The 17,606-nt window shown below is 48.1% G+C and overlaps 1 long non-coding RNA gene across 1 annotated transcript; it reads left to right on the forward strand.

Moving 5' to 3' along the window:
- The first annotated feature begins 968 nt into the window (after positions 1-968).
- On the forward strand, positions 969-13,501 carry LOC309866025. The gene is made up of 4 exons (XR_014312374.1): positions 969-1,111; positions 2,600-3,187; positions 3,326-3,411; positions 12,652-13,501. It is a non-coding gene; the product is annotated as an uncharacterized lncRNA (long non-coding RNA).
- Positions 13,502-17,606: the final 4,105 nt, after the last annotated feature.

Genomic DNA, 17,606 nt, shown 5'->3' on the forward strand with positions numbered 1-17,606 from the left:
CAGCCATCGCTAGGACAGAGAGTGCGAGGATGTGGAGACAGGCTTATCTCCAGAACAGAGCCCAGAAGAGGGTTACTAGGTGTGTGCGTGGTCTATCCAGGTGCCTTCAGCCCTGCAGTGTGGACAGAGCCCTGCCCTTGTGGAGCCCCTGAGCTGCATCATTCTACCGATGTGCACAGCTCCTTCCCCAGTCCTGCCCAGTGTCCTGTGGGCCACTCTGCACTCAGCCCGTGGAGCACTCACATTTTGCCTGCTTATGTGTTAGCTTCTGACCCAGCAATTTCCAGATTTATCATCTTTTCTGGGCCCTTCTGCTGGGTCTTGGATCCCAGGGAACCCCTCCTGGGTTCTAGGAATGATATAAAGAGGGGAGGGAGGGGTTGCTATGGGCACTTGGGCTAGGTGGCACCGGGCGACAGGTGCTGGACAGTAGTAAGGGGGTGGGAGGCTTGGCCTTCATCAGAGTTTCCCTCTGCAGTTAATAGGCTGCACACGAAGCAACATTGTCTTGGCTGGGGTTGGCAGGGGGCAGAGGCAAGCCAGAGGGTCCCTTGGCCTCTGCCAGGGGGAGTTGGGGTTGGCAACCATGTAGAATGCATTTAGTCCTGAGAAGACATGGTAGGAGCCATCGCAGTGCGGGTCATTCAGGGCCAGCGTCCGGAGAGACCCTGGTTCTTGTAGGAGAAGCTGTGGAAGCTCTTGGGGTGCCAGGCTCTTGGGGTGCCCAAGTCAGAAGAAACCCAGACTGAGTGCTCCTCACATCCCGGCAGAGCCCCAGGTGGGGTGGGAGTCCCCGGCCCAAGCCTCTGAGCCTCTCCAGCCTTCCGTTTCCTCTGCCTTCCCTGACCACCCGGCTGCGCGAGGGTCAGTCATGCACTCGAGGGATTCCTGTGTTCTGTGACTGCGGTGTCTGAGCCCCAGTCCTGGGACCCATGGCCTGACAGAGACAAACATGCTTTTTAGGAGCCATGCTGAAAAACCAGGGGCTGAAGCTGACGTATCCATGTGGTGTCAACTGAGGAGAACCATGAGGTCCTCCATTCCTTTCTGAGAGCCTTCCAGGCAGGAGGGCGCCCGCTTCACTGAGCCCCCAGGGACATGGATGGGCCAGGTGAACTAAGAATCGTGGTGTAAGAGGTGAGGGGGGGGGGACGAGAATTCTTTTTTAGACGGGGTTTCTCTTTGAAAATTTTCTGGGCGAGGTCAAGCCTATGGACCCTTTTCAGAGCAATGTTTTCAAAAGCCTAAGTTAAAAAAACCAAGGATTACCAAGTAAAGCAATTGCATTGACCTAGTCCTAAAAACCGTGCTGGGGCTGTATGTGTGTGTGTGTGATTACTCACACACGAGGCAGGGAGATCTAGCCGCAGGTCCTGGCGAGGCCATTTTGAAGATGTGAGGCGTGTGAGCAGTATTTCCAGGTTAATGTTCAGAACCCTCCTGTGGAAATCTTGCTACAGCACGCAGAGCCCCGGATGCTGGCTGCAGGGCTTAGGGCCCACAATGGAAGGAAACGCTAGACTTCAGGCACAGGTCAGGGAGGAGGAAGCCTGCTTTTGGCCATACGCCAAGCCCAGGTTGAGAGCCTCTGCCTAGTGCCTCGTGTACTTGTTGCTAGCTGGGGACTGAACAGGTGTAAGTCACCTTTCAGAGCCTTTTTTCTCACCCGTAATGTGGGGGATGGCCACACTGACAAATTCAGACTTCCGTGAAGGCCAAATGAGATGCCGTGTGAGGAGGCACAAGCTTCTGGATGCTCAGGCCAGAAACCGACGGTCACCCTGGGCTCCCCCTCCCCGGGCCTCCCCAGGGCGCCCCAAACCCTGTTACTTCCACCTCAGCACTGTTTCCGCCAACTCCCTTTCTATTCCCACTGCAGCAGCTCCATGCAGCAACAGGCCCTCAGGATGCTCACACTGGGTCACTCTTGCTTCAGACCCTCCTGGGCTCCCAGGAGGTTTTGGGGTTGGGCCCAGATGCCACGGGAAGGTTCTCTGGGGTCTGGCCTCCACCTGCCTCCCTGCCTCCTGTTGGCCGCCCCTGCCTGTCCTCTTGGATCCAATGGCACCGTGCCTCCTCACCTCCAGGACTGCCGCTCGCTGCTCCCTGCCTCAGCACGGAGCCGTCCTCCCTTCTCCTCATTAACCCTCCTCCGGCTTTGTCTCAGGTGTTGGCCCCTCTGGGGAAGCCCTCACCAGCCCTGACTTCTGGGGAGTCATCCTGCCAAGGCCTCTTGTGGCATCTGGGAGTATTTTGGTAAAATGGTCACTGCTACATGTGTGCCTTCCTCTGCTCTGCCTCCTACTGTGGGGTAGGGGTGGGTGCTGATGGCTGCAAACCACATTTCCCAGGTTCCTTGCCAGTTCTGGCTTCTGGTTAGGTCCCATCGATGGGAAGCAAGGACAGGAGGTCGGGAGCAGTCAAGGTATCTCTCAGCTTCTGGTAGAGCCTTTGGCAGGGTCCCATGGCCTCAGCTCCCCCTGGCTGGCTCTGGTTCTCGGCTATTGCTAACTGGGATGCCTTGCTATCCTCTGGGGTCTCTGTTTCCCTGACCAGACCCTGATTCACCTGGAATGTTCACTTCTCTCGCCCTCTCCAGACTGTGTATCCCTAACCTCGGAATCCTCAGTATCAGCCAGCGGAGGCCAAATCCGCAGGAGGCCCCCAGCCTCTTCTCTGTCCCACAAGCACCGCTCGCCCGTTCCTGCCTTTGTGGTTTTATCTCAACATTTTATGCTCCCCATTCTGCTCTCCTTCCCAGGCCTATCTGAAGTCTGCCCTTCAAGGCCCCTCTCAAATGCATGAAGTGCCCCTTGAAGCTGAAGTTCAGCTTGTACTGGTTCTGGTGAATTCCAGCAAGGAGGAACACACAATTTGCTTTTGTTTCAAGACATGTTCATCTGTTTCTCTGGAGACTGTAACTCTTGTTGGCAGGAAGAGCATCATAATAGAGACAATAACAGCTAAAGGAGGCCCAGAGACGCTACACAACTTGCCAGAAGTCACACAGCCACAAAGTGACAGACAGAGCTGAGGCAGAGTTTGAGCTGCCTGACTCTGAAGACTGCAGGCGCACCGCTCTGCTTTCTCCCTGGGCCTCGGCCTCATGGTGCCTTTAGCAGAAAGCACCCTGTGGGTTTCTAAGTTTGGGGAGTTTTCGTGAAGGGAACTGAAGGAGTCTTAAAAGGTGGGCAGAGTGGCTTGTTATGGGTCAAACCTCAGTTTCTCATGCCAAGGTGCTTGGACACCAGGCCCCTGAGGTCAGACCTCATACTCCCTTTTTTCTTTTCTTTTCTTTCTTCCCGTTAACCTGGCACCCTCCAAGAACAGGCTTCATATCTCAGAAGCTCAGCTCAGAAGTCCCTCCAGCCGTTTCTAACAACTTGCTGCTTCACGTGAAACCCCATCCAGGTAATTTTCCACTTCACACTGCAAAGAATAATAGCCAGGGGGCTCTTTCTATAGGAAAAACTCAAAGCTGAGCAGCTTCCACTCCTGGGCAGACGGCAGAAGTCGGCAGGGCGGCGGGGGCCCAAGGAGCTGGAAGACATTACCTCTGCATATAGATTTCCACCCATCCCTCACTCCGGCTCGCCGTGCTGAGTCTCGATATTTCCTGGCCATCTGAATCCACTTCTGGCTCTTTAATCACAGGTCCCTGTGAGTCTTTGGGCCCTCCTGCCTGGCCTTTCTGGGAACTAGGCGTGGGGTGTTCTTGGGGCTCTCCTACCCGCTTGGAGGAATTTAACTCACACCTGTCTGCACGCTGCCTTCCCCTTAAGCCTACTGTGTGTCATGCACGGTGCTCAGTGCTTTTAGATCGTCAGTTAAAGTTGTCACCATCTCCGTAACAGGTTGGTTTGTCAGAAGCAGATGCTGAGATGGGGTTTGGTGTGTAAGATGTTTATTGGGGGTGAACACCTTGGGAAGGGTTTGGGGAGGAGGCAGGATGCAAGTTAGGAGAGTACAGTGATGTATAACATTTGTTGCTAGAGTGACACTTCAATGTGTTTCCTAGATGACAAGAGAGAGAAAATCTGTTTTTGATAAGCAGGTAACAGGCAACCTCGGACAAGGTCTAGATCCCAAATGCCTGGCACGGAGCTTCACCATTCTGGAGGCTGGCACGGTCATGGAGGCACAGGGACTCCAGTGATCTTGGAATTTGTCTAAATGGAGGGGAGGGAAAGGTATTCTAGGGAGCAGGTATAGCAGGGTATAAAAGGAGATGGAAGTCAGAATTGACAGGGCCTGTGTAAGGAGCGTGAGCCAACTGGCCGGGTCTGTGGGGAACAGAAGGAGCCAAAGAAATGAAATGGAAATGGGGAATATGAAATTCAGCTTCATTCTCTTCCATTCCACAGGCTTCTTTTGAGTACTCACGATATGCCAAAGCAGCTCTCAGGCCAGATAGGCCTGGAGGGAACAGGAGGCCTCTCCCCCTCATCTGGCTGACAAGGCCTCAAGCATCAGCCTGTGTACTGTGTTTTGCAATAGGAGCCGAGAGGCCAAGCCGGTGGTGTACATGCCCTGCCTGTGGGCCCACTGCCGGAAGGCTGGTCAGGTCAGTCCGGCCCGAGGGAACCCCCTCGTCCTGGGGCCAGATAGCCGAGCCTTCTTCCCCTTCAGGTGAGAAACCCGCGGAGGAGGTGATGGAGGAGACCTTCTCTCCCCTCTTTACCTGCCATGGGAGTTTGAGGGGCTATTCATGTCCTTCAGGTCCCCAGGGAGGACAACAGTGAGGCCAACACCAGCCTTCCCTCCTGCGAGGTGCCCTCAGGGTGAGGGTTAAAGTATGGGTCAGAATGTAGGAGATAAGGTCAGGCTGGAGTAGAATGGGCCCCTCATCCCAGGTGACTGGTACTCTTATAAAAAGATGAAATTTGGACCCAGAGGAAAGGTGAAGGGGAAGACACAGGGGAAAGGACCTGTGAAGGCAGGGGCAGAGATGGGGTTTAAGCTGAGGAAGGCCAAGGATTGCCGGCCCCCACCGGAAGCTGGAAAGAGGTGAGCAAGGGTTCTATGCAGAGTCTCACAGGGAGTGGGGTCCTGCGGGCACCTTGATTTTGGACCCTGAGCCTCCAGAACTGCGAGATGATCAATTTCCGTAGTTTTAAGCCACACAGTTTGTGGTCCTTCATTATGGTCCCGGGGAAACAAACACACCCACCATCTAACATCACCCGTGTTTTGGATATTCTAACTCCCAGAGCGGAACTGACAATTTCAGTTCTGAGTTCTGAGTCGAATGCATTTAGCTTTATGCAAGATCTACTCTGGGGATATAGTTCTTCCTTTTTATCTTGGACCAATGATGGACTTAGACTAGCTCCTATCTGGAACTGGTGCTTATGCGCTGCTGCTATGTGAGGAAATGGGTCAGGCTGCAGCCACTGTGGTCCCGGGGGGTCTTCACCCCTCCTCCAGCCTCCATGACCTTGGGGTTTAGTCCTTCCTGCCATTAAGGCTGGGTGATCAGCCCTTAGGGATGGCTGTCCAGAGGCTCAGGTGTCTGTAAAATGTTTCTTAATTACTTAATGGCTTGGGAAATGTACATCCAAAGCTAGGAGATGTTCCCAGGCCTGGGACACGAAGACTGGATGCATTGAGGACAGCACGAATGATGCTCATCTTTGTAGGACACTCAGAGGACATAGTGAGTACTGTACAGGCTGAGACAATGACTACCCTGTCTTCTAGGGCCCAGGGAAGGTTACCATTTTGGCTTTGTGACAGTGCTCAAGTGTGTGGGCCTGCGAAGCATTCAGACAGGTGGCCCACAGTGCATCTGTGCTGATGTCACTGTGACCTGTGCAATTTTAAGCTTCTAGAACTGTGCTTCTCAGAGTGTGTTGTGTGGAACATGGGCTCATTGTGATGTTCATAGAGGTTAGGAATGGTAATATAATCCTGAGAAATATTGGATCCCACAGCCTTACACAGATTCCTCTCCTGCAGGATATCTCAGAGCCTTCAATCTGCTAAAGGACATTGGGCATTGTGCATGTGTTTCCCAAATTCAACTGGTGGTGGAATTTTCTTCATCTTATACATGGTATATTCCTTGGGACTATTTTCTGAAGAGTACTCCTTGGGGTTTGTTCTTCTAGAAACTATGCTAGTGGTCAGGTGATGTCAATGATGGTGATGATGGTAAAGATGAGGATAGTGGTCATGGTTCTGGTGGTGACATTCCTGTTTAGGACATTGGTAATGCGGGTGGATAGTTTGGTATAACTTTAGTAATCCTCTAAAGGAGAAGGAACTCCCAACTCAGACCTTCTATATATTGATGACACTATTTGGCTTTACGGAGTTAATGACTCAGGCTAGTAGCAAGGAGATGGTGCCCCAGAAGACGAGGAATGTGCAGCCCAGGGGGAGTCAAAGGGGCCAGAGCTAATAAAGCACTTAGCAACATGGGAAGCCCACTGAGGGTATATACCTTTGTTCCTGGAGCCTCTACTGACATGAATGAATAAGAAGAACATGATTTGTGTGACCACAGGATTCTTAGGGTGGTGAGTGGGTGGGGAGACCTGTGAAGACTTGTGAACCCACTAAGCAATGATGCTGAAAAGTGTGTTTGCTTCTTGCAGGCTCTGTCTCTTTGGATGGCCCATTCATAGCTCAATCCTGCTGGAAACTATAAGATGACTTATGACCCCCCAAAGGGGCTGATGGAATTTTGAAGGCAGCAGTGAAGTGGCTGCAGGAGTTTTTGACTGTGGCAGTGGGGTTATTGACAATGGGAGTGATGGGCTGATGGTAGGAATGATAATGGTGGTGGCAAAGTCATGGTGAAGGTGAGGACCATGCTGATGATGAGGAGAGTGGTCATGGACATGACAGAGGCCATGATGGTAGGGCTATAGTAGGTGGTGGAGGCTATGATAGGGACATCCTGAGTTGTGATATTCATGAGTGTTGGGGGAATCATGGTAAACACCATGCAACAGTTAGACTCTAAGTGACTCTGGGTCCTCCTGCCTCATTTCCTCATGGGTAGGTCAGACTTTGTGAGATGCCACCCAGTCTGAGAAGAACAAGACCTTGCTTCAGGAGGCATTCCATTGTCTTCTGTGTAGAAAGTGGCCCTTCACTTTGTCCATAAATCAGCCTCATAAACTTTCCACTTTGCAATTTGCAGGTTGTCAACCCCACAACCCACTCCTGCCTGGGATACAGAGCTTGAACAAATAAATCACACTTATGATTCATGTCAGCAGTAATGTCATCATTGCATAGGGTCCAGATCCAGGCTGACCTACCCAGGGGACACAGGCGGCCCCCCTCAATATTGTTCAAACCAAGCACACTATGATTCAACACTGAATTTCTAGACAGAGGCCCTTATATCAAAGTGACATTTAATAGCGCACTTCTCCCTCATTGGAGTGGGGCCTTCCAGGGGGTGGTAGACATATAGCATCCCTGGGAGAAGGGGGAATGACTCAGAGGCAAGCTCATGCCCTTTCTTTATGAGAAGACCACTGTTGGGTCCCCAGCCTATAATTCACCCAGCCCGACTGCTGACGTCGTGTTACTCTATGTAACCAGAGCACAGCTCTGCTCCCCTCTTCTTGCACATGCCCACTGCACCTGATTTTAAGGAGGAAATACGGCTCTGCCGGGGCCTGTGTCAGGGTGGCCCCCTATCTCAGAGGTGGTGAGATGGGTCACAGCTGCCTGGAGGTAGATGTTTTGCACCCACATGACACATCCTGGCAAGGGCTGCCCATTGATTTACCTCAGGCTTGCTCTCTGTGGGGCCTTGCTGTTCCCTGAGGGAGCTCTTGGTCAAGGCCTTGCCTGCCTCTGGGTGGCTAGAGATTTCACAGCCCTCCACCATTTTCCTGGCACGTGTCTGAAGTCATGGGAACGATTCAATGGAAGCCATTTCCCCTTGTTCCCTCACGTCATTATGCAATGGCGAGAATTGACAGTGGGGTTGCCCTTTGGCTCTTTTCTGGAAGGAAATATTCGTTTTATTTTATTTTACATATTTATTTTTGTTCCTTTTCTTTTTTTCCTCTAGGCATGAAATAACATTTCAGCCAGCTCTGGAAAACCTCTGAGCTGGTTAGCAGTGTTAAAGCAGGCTGAACATTTCATTTGTAGAGATATCAGATATTTTCCTATGACCTTTAATGGTTAGAATTCCTATTAGCTGGGGTGTGGGAGTTGGAGAAGAAGCTTCTGTTTTGGCATTCTAGAAAAGAAGGTCTTGAGAGGGGAAATGTCTGTGGTTTAGCAAATTAAAAGTTCTAGAACACACTAGAATTTGATATTTTTGGTTTGGAATATAAATATATAATATATGGAGAATATGTTTTGGGGTCAGAACTTGTGTATATTTGGAATTGCAGTGCTAAGGGGACGCTTGCTATGGTTTCAATGATGCTGTAAGGAACAGGTGACTCACAAAATACACAACCATTCTGAGTGATTGAGTTCCAATTTGGCTTTTGCTTTGAAATATTTCCTTTTTTTTTTTTTTTTTAAGATTTTATTTATGTATTTGACAGAGAGAGAGAGAGACAAGCCAGAGGAGTGTGAGAGGGAGTAGCAGGCTTCCCGCTGAGCAGGGAGTCCAATGTGGGGCTCAATCCCAGGACCCCGAGATCATGACCCGAGCCGAAGGCAGCGGCTTAACCCACTGAGCCACCCAGGTGCCCCCATATTTCTTTTTATTTTTAAAGCAGGCCCCATCCACAACATGGGGCTTGAACTCACGGCCCTGGGATCAGGAGTTGGATGCTCTACCGAAGGAGCCAGGCAGGCACCCCTTTTATTTCCTTATTTTTCAAAGCCCAAGCAAGGGTTTTGGAGAAACCTTTGTCTCAGGCTCCAGAACAATTGAGCATATGCGTAGCTTCACCTGGTGACTTAGGGAGACAAAGGAAACCCCCAAATGGCCTTCTTTCTAGTAATTGTCCCCAAACACTGTCCAGGGCTGGTTTATGCCCGCTCCCCTTTGCTTACTAATCACCGCTCTGGTGCTGGCACCTGCCCACCCACCCCGCTGACTGCCCTTCCCCATAGCTGCTGCATTTGCTCCCCAACCCTGCACCCCTGAACCCCTCATCTGTTCCACCATCCTCACGCTGCCCTGGCTCTGCCTCTGAAGCTGGGCTTTCAGGCCAACCTTGCATCTGGTTTCTCTTTGCTTCTTTCTCCCTTTGTCTTTCTTTGCTTTTGGGAGGAGATGGTGGTTTTTATGACTCCTCCCCCTTTCCTGCTCCCTCCTGCAATTGTTTTCTGCTCTGATTCAGCTGACCTCAGCCTTTCACTTACCTTAGTTCCACTGGGCTCCCCATGACCTGCTCCCAGTAGGACCAGCTGCTCCTTCAAGCTCGACTTGGGCCCTCAGAGATGTGTAGCTGCCATTTCTCTGGGGGGAGGTTTTTAATTTGTTTTGTGTTATTTTTTCTTTTTTCCATTTGTGTTTCTCTGTGCAGGATATCAGGTGTTCATAAACTTTTCCAGAGAGCTTACTTTTGAAATGAGAGGGTGGCTGTGGAATTTTGGGGGCTGCATGCTGAGATAGAACTGTCTTGAAAGGCCTGTTCCCATGAGCAGTAGGCTACATTTCCTCTCCCTCCTTGCCTTGTTGGGTCACCCTCCACACAGGTCTCCTGGAGAAGAAAGCAAATTCAACAACTGTTTTATCTGTGCAAACTTACTCCCTCAAACCTCCTTCTTTTTAAATTTTTTTATTTTTAAGTAATCTCTGCGTCCAATGTGGGGCTCGAACCGACAACTCTGAGATCGAGAGTCACATGTTCTACCAACCAAGCCAGCCAGGTGCCCCCAAACCTCCTTCCTTAAACTTAATAAAGAGATACCACAAATGATCAGAACATGGAAGAAATAAATATTCCCAGCTGTGTCACGGACAGTTCTTCACCAAGTGATTAAAATATTGCAGTTGTGTGACACAGATTAAAAACATGTATTGCTCTTAAAACTTATTACTAACCCTCTAAATCTTTGCTTTCACAACGTGGTTCCTGGACCAGCAGCATCAGTGTCTCTAGGGAACTGGTGGAGGGAGGATGCCAGTCTCACTCCAGTCTTACTGAATGAGAGTCTGATTTTTTTAAAAAAATTATTTATTTGAGAAAGAGAGAGAGAGAGAGGACATGCAAGTGGGGGAAGGGGCAGAGGGAGGGACTGAGAGAGAATCCCAAGTAGACTCCACACCAAGCATGGATGGAGCCTGACATAGTACTCCATCCTGGGATCCTGAGATCATGAAATCAAGAGTCCCTTGATTCAATCGACTAAGCCACCCAGTCACTGTTCAGAATCTGTATTTTAAAAAGATCCCCAGGTGATTCCTGTACACATTAGCATTCAAAAACTCCTGCTTTAATAATCTTTAGAAACATTAAATGGCCCATTTTACTGAACAAAACCAACCAAGTACTTAAACAATCACATGATATAGTGGCCATGGCCAAAGTACCTCCTTTCAGCCTCTGCTCACAGAGAAGCCACTGAGCTGACCTGGCCTCAGTCTTTGATGTGCCGCATGAGATGACAAGAACACCTGCCGGCCCTCTGCACCTATCAGGGTTGGTGTAAGGAGTTTTTGGGTAAAGATTAAGCAAGACCAATGGGTCAGTGCATTTTGTCAAGCACCATAAGTGGGCACCAGTAGCTCCTGCCTAGGGGACACCCGCTAGTTTTTTGCCTTTGACTAGCATCTGAAAGTCCTTCCCACAACTGGGGCATTTCCTCCCATATGAGCCTTGGTTTCTGAACATTACCTGTAATTTGCCGAGATGCTCAATGTCTTCTTGATAAACTGTTCTGATGAAATCACCCTAGTTGGTTTCTGTCACCAGCCACCTAAAAGCCTGAGTGATAGCGCCACACATCTTACTGGCTTGCTGAGAAATAAGGAGACAATACATAGCAGATGGCACTTAGAAATGCCCCGTTGGGGGCGTGTGGGTGGCTCAGGGGGTTAAAGCCTCTGCCTTCGGCTCAGGTCATGATCCCAGGGTTCCTGCTTGGCAGGGAGCCTGCTTCCTCCTCTCTCTATCTGCCTGCCTTTCTGCCTGCTTGTGATCTCTGTCTATCGAATAAAGAAATAAAATCTTAAAAAAGAAAAGAAAAGAAAAGAATTGCCCCGTCGGTGGCACCAAGAATAAACAGTGCATCTACTTTTGTTTCAACCTGATAGAGCCCCGTTCTTGGATCAGTGAATTATAAGCTGTGGCTCCTAATTCATGGGGAGCTGGTCATCTTTACCTTCCCACGGAAAGGAGCCCTGTTCCCTCAATGCTCTTCCTCTGCCCTTGGTCAGAGGCTAACCACGTGTCCTCATCCGCTAAGGTCAGAGCTAAGATCCAGCTCTTTCTTACTAGCAAAACCAAAGGGGACAGGTTCTCAGACTTCTCCCAAGGTTTTATCCAATTTGCCCATTGGCTATTGACCCCGAAGCTGTTTAGGACTGTCTCAATTTCTTTCTTGATCTCTCAAGAGGTGGGTTCCCAGATTCCCTCTATTATTCCCCCAGATTGAATGTAAAACAAATGAATTCATCAAAGCCACAGTTCCTTGCTTATGGTCAAAGATAACATGAGGGGGTCCTCTTAGGAAACTAGTTGGATAAGTTATGTGATTAGCATTATTCCTGGTTAGCTCATGTCAAAATCTGTCACGAATAACCTTATTTCCCCTGTGCCATTTATTTCTTTCCAGGGCCATGTGATGGTGATTACCAGTCTTTGGGGAGCTGAAATACCTTGTCATTATTTCTTTGATTCCAAGGCATGCGTCCCTCTAGCAAAAAAGGAAAAAAAGATCACGGCGTGCCATTTATTTATTTTTAAAAAGGAAGCAAATGAAAATTAACTTTGCATTGGAATCTTCTGAGATGTCAGGTTGTCTCTTGAAAGGATGACAACTTGACATTGAGAAGCACTGCTTTAGAAACTCCAGATTATGTGAGAGAAACAGCTGCTTAGGTCCATCATTTGTTTCTTCTTGGTAAATTGGCAGTTTTGTACAAAATGTTAATTGATTGATTGATTGATTAATTTGCCTGGTGGTGGGTATTAAGGAGGGCACATATTGCATGGAGCATGGGGTGTGGGGCATAAACAGTGAATCTTGGCACACTGAAAAAAAATAGAATTAAATTAAAAAAAAAGAAATAAGAAAATAACAGCAAAAAACCGAAATGTTGATTTAATCTCTGACTTTTTCTTCCTCAGTCAAACCTGTGCCTTGCAGAAGACAGCATAAAAAGCTGCGATCTTTCTGCCCCTTGCCATCTGCTTACTTTCATTTGCTTTTCCTTTTTTTTTTTTTTTTTTTTTTTTTTAAGTCCTGTAGCCCCAGGGCACCTGGATGGCTCAGTCACTTAAGCATCCGGCTTTTGGTTTTGGCTCAGGTTCTGATCTTGGGGTCCTGAGACAGAGCTCTGCGGCAGGTCCCTGCTCAGCAGGGAGTCTGCGTGTCCCTTTCCCTCTCCCCGCCCCCACTCTTCCTCTCCCACCCATTCCATAAATAAATAATCTTTAAAAAAAAATCCTGTGTCCCCAACCTTCCTTTGCAAAATGGAAAAATGTCAACCTAACACCTTCTATCTTCTGCTCCCTTTTTTCCCCTTTTCCCTCTTCCTAAAAAATTTAGCTGTAAGAACCTCCCAACAACTGGTGTCCCAGAGAAACTCCTGAACATGTCCTCCTGGAAGCCCGTACCTGGTGGCACTGTTAGTAATTGCAAGACTGGAAACACCAATGTCCCACGATGGGAAAATGGACAAAACATTGAGCCCTACCATTCACGTGACAGAGGATGACACAATCATGAAAATGAATGAAAACACCGTTGGCTGCCACAGCATGGAGAAATCGTACAGACATGGCAGGGAATGAGGAAAGCAGGCTGCAGAGGACTGAAAGGGGCTTGTGCTGCTCTTGGATAGAAGCATTTCATTGCTATGGAGGTGACTTGGGGGAGGCCTCATATCGAGATAGTGGTACCCCAAAAGTCAAAGCATCCTGGACTGGAGTTGCGCCATAAGGTGTCCTGGAGGGACGGAGGGACCTGACATGGGTGTTGCTTGAGCAGGAAGAAAACCTCTGATGACGTGCTAAGCAGCTAGGATTTTAGACTGCTTTGTGACCGCAGTGTGACTTAGCTGGCCCTGGCGCTTGCAGACACACATGAAAGCTGTGTGATAGGTGAGGCGGATGATGACCAACACACAGCTCAGGGTGTGGCTGCTTCTGGGGGAAGCAAATGGGTTGGGAACAAGATAGAGCACACAGGGAGATGAACTTGTGAAAGTGATGTTCTTTAGGCTTTAGAATTTATACATGTTCATGTCAATGCCAAATATGATATAATAGAAAAGTTTAAAGCACTCTAAACTAGTCTAGAAACTCAGCAGCATTAAAGGCAGAATCAATGTGGCAGGTAAATAGGGGATTGCCCTGAAATTCTCTCAATTTGCTGTTCTCTTTGAAATTTTTCATAATAAAATGTTGGATAAAAGCCCTGACTGGCCAACAGTTACATTAAGAATTTTTGCAAAAAGCTACCCCAACACAACAATATTTTGACTTTTTTCAGCTCTTGTAACTATGCATAGTGTTTTCCTAGATGTGGTTGTAATGGATGTAGTATTTTATAGCTTGCTTTTTTATTTAATAGTTTATTATCAACATTTCTCTGGAATTCACGTGTTTTAGTGAGTACATGCATATTTGGGGGAATTCCTTCTATCCCACACAACTGCAGGTATCCCTTTCAGACCCCCATCACCCTCCAAAAGCCAAAGATAGTTTTTAAAGTAGTGGTAGGAATAATTAGAGCTCAAACATATGCTACTTTGTCTGAAGTTGCCTTAGGTGATGCTGTATCTATATGCCAACTGCTGTTTTCTCAAGATGAAGGGAAACTGTTTGAGATTAAAACACATGGGCCTAGTAATAGCATTTCCTCAGTTCATTGTGACAGGCCTACTATGTGTTAGGCGCTGGCTGGAGAAATCTGTTACCTTTCCTTCTGGACTTCCCTCTTTTAGCTTCTGCTACTTCTGCCCCACCACCCTCTCAAAACAGCAACTGAATTAAAGTCTCCATGGGTTAAAAACTTATAACATCCTCAAAACGACAAAAAACCAAAACCAAAACCAAAACCAAAAACAAAAAAACAAAAAAACAAACCAAACAACAACAACAACAACAACAACAAAACCCAAACCCACATATGTTTGGAAGCATACCTCTTTTGTTTTTTCCTGGTTATAAAAGTTATTCATGTTCATGGTAGATAACCTAGAAAATACATGGACATAAAACCCACCGGTCTTTCCACCACCCAGAACTAGGTTGCTGCTAGTGTTTAAGTCTTTTAAAGCAATGCCTGAAGGCGAAGTGTTAAACTACAACTATTCTATTGGTCCCATTTCTACCGTGCACCTGCACAGTCATAACCCAGATGAAATTAACACCAGTGCCGTATGGTCCACCTCTTTTTACCCACGCGGTAGCTGTAACAAGAAGTCTTCCCATCATCATTAAGATATGATTTAATATGTCGTCAAGTGTATAAAATCCTCCACTCAGAATAGCAAACAGCTGTTCACCGTCTCCGGTGAGCCTGGAGCCAGAAGAAGGAGACTGAGAGGTTGGGGCTCTGGGCAACTTCTGGCCCAACAAGGGAAGGGCAAAAGTTAGTTCCTGGTGGGTCCGGGCCAAACCCTATTTAGTCCCTGTGTCTCCTGAAGTGCCCAGCTACTGGGACTTGGATATTTGGGCTTGAAAGTATAGAACAATTACTTGCTCTTTCTATATCTTTCTGACTTTTCAGGACATCATGGTTGGTGGTTTGTTGTGGGAGGGCTGCGGTTGTCCAGTTCTTTCAAAGAAGCCTGTGTTGTCATCTAGAGTCTAAAGTGGGGGGGGGATTTTGTGACCCGTGGGTGTTCTGTTCACAGAGATCTGACTTTGCCGTGTCTGCCATCAGCTTCCCTTCCCAGAATTCAGCTCTCTTCTGTTCACCTTCTGCTGGCTGCCATCTTGCCCGCTTGTCCTTGCCAGCTCTCGGCAGGAGGGCTTAATGTCTTTCTCCACCAGCTGGTGGAGTGAATTGAGCGTCTGACTCGGAGCAGTGCGTGTCTGTTTAGTCCACCAACCTTTGGGAATGCCTGCCATGTGCTCTACATGGCTCCAGGGGACCAAGTAGGGGACTCTAAGGATATTGTAACAGCCTTCTTGATATTATAGATAAAGAAGCCAAGGCCAGAGAGGGTACATCACTAGCTAGAAGTCACAGTAAAAAAAATATAAGAAAAGTTACTTCCCTAAGAGATTTTGCCACCTGAATATATATTATGCATGTCTCAGTAGGTTATACTGCATATTTATTGGGAGCTGGAAGATTTTAGAAGCCTACAAGGAAGTGTAGGTAGGAATATCATGTAAATAGAGGCCCAAACCCACACAATTCTGTGATGAGAAAGATATACATTTATGGAGATATACACTTGCTAGCAGTACCTCATTCACACCCTTTGGTCCTCATTTCAGTCTGCACCAGGAGGATGCTATCACTTTCTTCTACAAGCACGTGCACCTGAGGGGCTGAAGGCTTTTTCTTAACCTGCCTGTGCAGAGGATTGGAATTTCTAGGAGATCACATACCCAGGAATATCCTTTAGCCAATGATAGATGGGAGCTGGAGAATAAATACCCCAGCTCCCTCCCTCCTAATGTGGGTGATTGAGGTGCATTCTATAGTTTCCCCAAATTTCCTGGTGGGATCACGCCCCTCAGTTGTTACCAGTTGCCTCCTATTATAACATGTACATTCACACTCCCTTCATTGGCATTATTCCCTTCTCTGCTTCACTTCCCCACTCCCTCATCAGTGTTTACTGGGATGACCCCCCAAATAAACTCTTCACACTTCAACCTTGCTCTGGGTCAGCTTCTTAGGGAACCCAAACTAACTCAGGAGTTATCATCACCCACAGCCTCACTGAGCGTTTGCCCAAGACTGTGCCTCCACAGGAAAAATGGTTGTTAACACACAGAACTCAAAGTGAAAACCTATGCATGATAGTTTGTGTATCTACTCTGAGCCAAAAGAAACTGGGCATGTGCCCACACTCCTGTGTATAAATGATTTTGTCTTGCAAGGGGGCAGGAGTGGGTGAGTAAGGAAGCATTTACTAAGCACACATTGTATGCCAGGCTATATTAGGCTGCCATATGCATGAGCCCTGTGAGGTGGGTGCACATTTAATCCAATTTTACAGATGGGAAAAGGGAAGTCAAGCAATTTGCTGGGCAGTCACTAAATGGTAGAGCTCACATTTGAATCTAGTGCTATCTGACTCTAAATATGGTGCTTTTTCCAAGCTCTCATGCTGCAGCCTAGAGTTTACAAATATGCCCAGCAGCCATGACCCTGGACTTGGGATGCCCTGCTGCTGGCAGTGGAATTCTTAACCATATCCTCAGCCCATAAACACTGTTCCTCTCCCCATTCCAAGACAAGCCCCCACAGCAGTGACCCTGCACTCTCTCTTCCATGTACACATATCCCAGGCTGCCCTTCTGGGGCTCCATTTTCCTCTCTGTTTCAATTAAACCTCATGGATCCTGTGTGCAGATATTCCACAGCAGGAAATGAGGAGGGCTGGAGGTGAGGAATCCTAAGCTCTCGGCAGGGGGGCCTTGGTCATTAGCCAGCCTTTAGTTGCCTCTAGCTGTGCCTGCAGTGTGGTCTGTGAACATGCAGTGGGTTAATGTTGGTTGTGCTGGTCAGGAAGTGGGCTCAATGGCTGTACCTTGGCCAAGCCAGCTCGCCACACGTCTCCCCTGCCATCACTTCTACCTTGTTTTAGGCACTGTCACCTGAGTCTCATTTCCCCTCCAGTTCCTGGGGGACAGGAGCTAAGTCTACTTCACTTTTATGCCATCAAAGAATCTGGAACATTCCATTAGCGACAATAGACATCTGAATGAATGGCATGGCTGTTTCTAGAACCAGGCTTCATGAGCATGTGCCTTTAAAGACTGAGTTTTTGATTGCTCTTAAATTTTGTTGACTATTTTTAAATGAAAATAGTCAAACTATCAGAACTGTGTAATGAGTATTTTTGAACATAATTAATAGTGTAATGATGCCTTTATGAACATCAACAAGATGTAACAAGTAGCATTTGCCATATCTGATGTAGCTCCCAGGAGGCCAGGTCTCTTATCTGCTTCAATGGTGATAATGACCCTATCTTGCACAAAGACATCTTGTCCAGCGCTTCACAGAGTGCACACACAGGAACTAAGCCTCAGCACCATCCAAGTTGACTCTTTACCCAATTCCACACTAGTTACTGAGAGGCCACCATGGGTCAGGCCATGTGGAGGGCACACAGTGACCTCAACTTCTTCTTCTTTTTTTTTTTTTTAAAGATTTTATTTATTTACTTGACAGAGAGAGATCACAAGTAGGCAGAAAGGCAGGCAGAGAGAGAGAGGAAGAAGCAGGCTCCCTGCCGAGCAGAGAGCCCGATGCGGGACTCGATCCCAGGACCCTGAGATCATGACCTGAGCTGAAGGCAGCGGCTTAAC

This window comes from Mustela nivalis, assembly GCF_964662115.1.
Source record: "Mustela nivalis genome assembly, chromosome: 5".
Lineage (NCBI taxonomy): Eukaryota > Metazoa > Chordata > Mammalia > Carnivora > Mustelidae > Mustela > Mustela nivalis.